This window comes from Rhea pennata, chromosome Z (genome assembly GCF_028389875.1).
Source record: "Rhea pennata isolate bPtePen1 chromosome Z, bPtePen1.pri, whole genome shotgun sequence".
Taxonomy (NCBI): domain Eukaryota; kingdom Metazoa; phylum Chordata; class Aves; order Rheiformes; family Rheidae; genus Rhea; species Rhea pennata.
The window spans coordinates 12,735,587-12,741,853 of record NC_084702.1 but is presented as its reverse complement, the minus strand read 5'-3'; the positions used below and the strand labels follow the sequence as shown (position 1 = coordinate 12,741,853).

General features: G+C 39.4%; 1 long non-coding RNA gene across 4 annotated transcripts in view; it reads right to left on the bottom strand.

The window, feature by feature from the left end:
- Nucleotides 1-2,049, bottom strand: part of LOC134153585 (uncharacterized) — a 48,396-nt gene extending 46,347 nt beyond the window's left edge. For all 4 annotated transcript variants that reach the window (XR_009961178.1, XR_009961176.1, XR_009961179.1 and 1 more), the window contains exon 1: nt 1,876-2,049. This is a non-coding gene — a long non-coding RNA (uncharacterized LOC134153585). The remainder of the gene's footprint in view (nt 1-1,875) is intronic.
- Between the last annotated feature and the right edge of the window lie 4,218 nt (nt 2,050-6,267).

Here is a 6,267-nt window from a genome sequence, read left to right as displayed (position 1 = left end):
GTTCAAGTTTGCAACTAATGGTTAAGCTAGTGTACAAAGACTTGGCTGAAGATTGGCCAACAATTTTCACCAATCGTGGCCATAAATTTGACTGTAGATAGGAAAACTCTCCCTAGAAACTCCAATTTAGTTGTTCTACAAACTGTTCAGCAGGCTGTGGATTGCTCTCCAAGGGCAAGTAAATTCCTGCCCAGGACAGGACAATTCCCAGAACAACTCACCTCTCCCAGCATGCATGAAATTGGGCTAAACATGACAGAAGCCAAGGGGAGAGTTTGCCGCTAGCGTTGTGCCATTGAACGTACCTGTTATAAGAGTAACAGTTACAGAAGGAAACAGACACATTGATGTGAGGTTCATTTGCACGTTGCACTGTGACAGCCTTCTAATTTTGCACTTTGCACTTGCTCAGCTGTGTATGTTGCAATTATATCTCTTGCTAGTCCTTTCAGGTAAGAAGTGATAGGTAACTTCAGGTCTAACAGCCTTGCCCAAACTGTTGCAATGAGCAATGAAAAACTCATTAAAACCGGTCAGACCATTTTCCCCACAAGCATAAATATGCCCTGATATGCCTTCATGCAGTGTAGCCTTCCCAGATGTCTGAATTAGCTGATTAATCCTTTTGTTTTCCCTTTTACCATCAGATGGACTGATAGGTTATATTTGCTCTGATTTGATTCAATGCCTGATTCACATACAAACCCAAAGGCAACACAAAGCCATGTTAGGCTCGCCTTTCCTCATTAAAAAAAAAAGAGCAACAATGTAAGATATCTCTCACTGAATGTCAGGCTTTGGGAGACAAACTTTTCCATCAGAGTATTTCTTTCTTTGAGATCATAGTATGTTGTTGAAAAAGACAGTATGTTCAACAAGACTCTGCTTTAATGTACTTGTTTCATTAAAATATATGCAAATAGCATTTCTTATACTTGTAGAAAAAATTGTTGTTTCAGATTCTTTAGTTTTGATGTTATGACTACATTTATCTTGTTTTTAAGAAGTATGATATGTTGAACAGAATACAGGAAATAAAGAAAGGAATCAATAAATCAAACTCAAATTGTCTGATAAGATAGTAAAAATTGTAGGGGAAAAACCTTAGATTTTTTTCAGAAATTTTGTTTCAAAAAGTATGCTGGTATTCTTGGAGAGGCAAAGACTAGTTTCTGGTCAGTTTCCTCTTGAAGATTTCAGATCTTTTTCATAAAATTAAAATGCATGGGGGTGGTTGAGTGGGGAGGGGAAAGGAGGCAGGAGGAGAAGACCTTTATGACCATTGAAAATAGAGGAATTAAATTAAAAAAAAAATGTTGATAGTCTTCTGTTTCCCTAATCCACCATTCTTAGTGTTGTGCTATGCACTGGACAAAGATTTGATGATTTAATTTCCTAGTGCCCAGGCTTTGCTAGGATGTCGCACTCAGTCCTAGTTCAGGTGCCAGAGTTAATACATATGCAGTAGCACAAAGCTCCACTTGAGATAATTTATTATATTTCTTAGTTTTTGTGGAGCTATGCTCCTTCTGGAGCCTCAGCCTGCTGGGTTAAGATCACACCTTCACCCAGGTTTCATAAATCTCCCCACAAGAAGTTACAGCTAGGGTCTCATTCCCATTTTAATCCCTCTACACTACTTTGAGACCTCACTATCTTTCTATATTTGCTTAGAAAAATAAGCAGATTTTGTTTTCCCTGGAAATTGGATGCTGTCTTGTTGATTTGCCCTGTATGTGTTCACACTTGTGAAATTGAAGTGGCTGCTCTGGCTCTCTATAGGTTCAATGTATCCCACTCCTCTGCACAGCACTAAAAAGTTGCCCAGATCTAGTGTGAATATCACTCAAAGAATCCACCTCTTCCATGACTTACCCACATTCAGTTCCTACTATGCCATACAGGGAGAGTACCTTAAGGTTTCAAAGTCAGAGTGGTAATCCAAAGCAGAAATTCAAAACCAAAGTGAGAGTCAACAGAGGAAATAATTAGAGGAGGGGAAAAAGGAAGAAAAGGAAGAAAAGGAGGAAAGGCTCAACTCAGATGCAGTAGACCAGGTTCTTCATCTGAAGAAATATGTAGTTTGTTAAAAATATGCAGGCACCTCAGGGTTAGGTCTTGGAGAACTTCCAAAGATATTAAATGCTATTTTTAAAAGAGTTCCTCCCCTCATTCCTCAGTGCTGTGTCACAGGACACTTTTAACATTCATCTCAGTCCTGTGACTATTTGATGAGAAATCACACAGCTTTTAAGAAAATCACGTATCTAGCAAAAAGTGGTTTTCTGAATGTCCATTGTTTTTCTGTTTAAGTGATATACTGAACAGTTTTAATATTCAGCACTTTATTTTATCCTCTTCTTTTTCTCATACCCCATAGAAACAATCCATATAGCACAGGATTGCAAAATAGATTTTTTTTTGTTCTTGTTCAAACTCTGAATAATTCTACCAACTGATGGAGTCATAATCTCCTGAATGCTTTTGTATGGTTTTGAAGGATTATGATAAAAATGCCCCCAAAGTTCAAATAAATATACATGTCAAGCTTCACATCTCTAGGAAAAGAGACTCTGTCTTACGTGCCACCAAATATTTAAGTAGTAGGTAAATATATACTTTATTTTCTTAAATTTACACAGCGTTGGTCATCTCTTCAGAGAAGAGTAAATAGAAACTCTGTTTGCTCACCGTACCTTATCACAATATCATTATTCATGGGAGAAACCATTTAGAACAACTGCTAAAAGTACATGAGGTAATCTCCTACTAACCACATGCACTATGCCTGATTTTCTTCCTCCAGTAAAAAGCATCCACTTGTTGGCACCTGTTCTGACGAAAATCCATCAAACTTTGATGATTTGGATTTGAAGTCTGAGGAGCAGTTTGGCAGGTAGTTTGAGGACACCCTGATGAATATCCTTCAGTCTCTTCTGCCCTGAAGCGAGAATTATCTCGGTGCAGAAAAAGCAATCCCCTTACAGGTTGCAAGACCTTAGAAGCACCGGAGCTATGATACCAAGTCTCCTCTTCTGTCAGTGAAATCAAAACTAGCAACATCCCCTCTCTATGTCTTCTTTAAGAAGTTCTACGTAAGGGAGAAAATGCCTCAGAAAAGACAGCTGAACCTTCTCCATGTTTAGCCTCTGCCTCTACCAAAAGTGCTACATATCTCCAGGGCACCTTCTTACATGTATTTTTAGGCACTTCCTCATCAAACACTGTGTGAGGTGAAATACTCTATAAAGGTCAGAGGAAGAAGGAGAATGAAAATAGAGAGATTTTTCAAAGGGATTAAACATTCTATTTGGATTTAAATAGTTAGTTCTCCTCCCCAGGATGCTGCACATAACAAAGACACACTATGCAATGATCTTTACCTGGTTCAAGTATTTCATGTGAAACTCTGCTCTCACTTCTGCCTGGCAACAGACCACCTACCCTCTCCCAGCACACACTACCAAACTGAAAGCAGTCCTACAGCCCAGACTGCTGCTGGAGAGCACACAGGTCACTTCTATCTAGTTAAAATACCATCAGCTTTGGTTTTGAACATTATATTTTATTTATTACTGTCCTGGAAGATAGTTTTTACATGCTTAGTTTAGCAGCATGGCCAATTAGACATTTATATTTGCTTATCCACATATGTAAATAAAAAAAATTAAGTTTATCAACAACAGATCTCTCAAACACTACTCTTCTTAAAAACAGATTCTCTTCATTAAAAAAAGATTTTAGATCTCTTGTTTTTCTTTTCTTTTCTTTTCTTTTCTTTTCTTTTCTTTTCTTTTCTTTTCTTTTCTTTTCTTTTCTTTTCTTTTCTTTTTAACACTACTTTAAACATTAAGCTGAAGTTATATCCCAGTAAGGAAAAAGAAAATAATAATAATAATAAAAAAGAAACATGCTGTAACTTTAAACCATTCTTGATTTTAAGCCAAAGAGAACCCTGTTGAAACACATTGTTCCATCTCTGCAGAGAAAACAGTTAGGACGTGGAAAACCAGAGCTGTTCATTGGGGACTGGTGTCTGTAACAGGCTGATGATCATTTGTGTCAACTCTAAATCCCAGCAGGTGGATACACACAGTCAGAGCATCTTCCAGTAGACAGCTGGCACCTCTGCTAAATATTTTGTGGCAATACGTGAATGCAGAGATGACCACAAGAATGCACTACACATGGTGTGCTGTGATCTGATTTAACCATCTGAAGCCAAGAGAAGCTCCGCAGAGACTGCTAAGGACACGCGTTGTATAAAGCAGCTTTTGACTGCTCTGTGACTCAGAGGAAAACCCAGGACACTCATTATAAAATGTGGTAAGATCAGTTCTAAAAATGGATTTCCTCCTCTCTTTCACTTTTCTTTCTTGGTCAGCTTGGTGCATGCTCTTCTAAGCTCAGTGGGACTGCTTGTTGCATCCCAGGCCCTGACTGCTGGTCACAGATTATGCTGGCACTTCCCCATGGTCAGAAATATCCCTAAACAAGCAGATCTCTCTACAGGTTTGGTGGATCATGACTCTGAAGAGAAGGTGCTGCATTGGCAGTAGCCATATAGTGACTTGAAATGCCTGGGGCTCATGAGCTGTTTCCATGCCAGGGACTGCAGCAGGGCTAGGTAGGACAGGGGCTCTTTAGTCAATCTCTGTTGCACCTGTACAACAGCTTGCAGAGTGAGAACAAGACCTGGCTGCATCACATGACATTTTTAGTTATTAATTTATTTATTCATTCATTCGATGTTTACTTATGCGAGTCTAGATCTGTAAGACTACTGGAAAACATACTTTGGTATCTTTATGGGGCGTTGGAGCTCTTGGCCCCAGAAAAATTAGAGTACACGGTTCATACCATTAAGAAGTTTGGTCATCCTTGAAGTGCCTATCCTTAGCCTAATGTTCTTCTGCGTAATCTTCATTACCTTCTTCTGCTTTCTCTGTGCAGATAAAAGGAGCAACTAACAAGAGCTAGCATCTTTCTCCATTCTTTCTGTCTTCTCGCTCAATATGCAGGTTGCAAGACGCTCTGCGTAGTTTTAAAGGAATCTAGCCCAGTCAAACCTGGGCCATTCATGATAATTGGTATATCAATTATATGGCAACAGCCAACGAGGCACTCAGCAAGGAAGGGATTATAACACAGACAGAAACTCTGCAGTCAGCAGAGCTGTCTTCTCTGTGACTAATGCCGCAAGGGAAGCTCCTGCTCTGCTCCAGTAGTTTCCATGCTCACCTTTCACTCTAGGTCAGGCAGGAAATTTCTGCTACAGAGCTGCTCAGGACCCTTCATGATAACTGGGTAGAGTCTGAGGCCGTCATATGTGAGTACAGAAATAGTTAGGGTTTTATGTGGCCTAAATTGCTACCACAGGTAGGCTGACACATGCAGTCAAGCCTGAGTGCCAATCACCTAATTAACTCCATGTGCAGCACGGGTGAAGTAGCTTCAGCTCTCTTTTTTTTCCTCCCCGGTCGAGCCATTTTTGGCACTTGTACCTGAGCTGCTTACTCTGCGGGTGCTGAATGCTGTATTCAGGTTGCTGAATGCCCAGCACAAGAGGGAGTGAAGGAACAAACTCAGGTAACCTTTACTATCTAGATATGCTTGTGCAATGCATGTGACTGAAGAAAGTGAAGCGGCAAGGATCAGTGAATATAAGGCAGTGACGTATATTGCCTTGTTTCCCTAAAGTATAAATAAATAAACCATTCCCAGATCACTCTCGTCATTAAGATGATGTCCCTGAAAATAATTAACTTCTTATGGCCCAGGAAAAAAAAAACATTCCAACTGTAGTGAATTTCATTCAGTCCAAGAGACTACGTGTTTATTTTTCTCAGGGCAGCAAAATTTCTACAGGTTACCGATTCACAGCTTGAAGAAAGGCTTCCTCTTTGCCTACTAGGAGTAACACACATAGTAAAAACAGGATGATCGTCATACATGAACAGACTTTTAACTGCATCTTTCTCTAAAAGGCAAATCTTTCTCTCTCTCTACTTTCTCTAAAAAGGGTTGCCAGACCATAGCAAAAGTATATTTTAGAAATCTGTTTTGCCTAGCCTACTCACAGCATACCTCAAATTTCATTTTAAAACCAAAGAGAAGGAGGAAACTGATACATACCAGTGGTATGCGAACTGCTTTTTTTCCTAAGCATCTCTAGAATCGTTTTCAGAACACAACTATCTTACAAGTCTGGCACATGATATGAAACAGCCACTCCAAAAATATAAAAAAGTAGTAGAAGGTCAGACT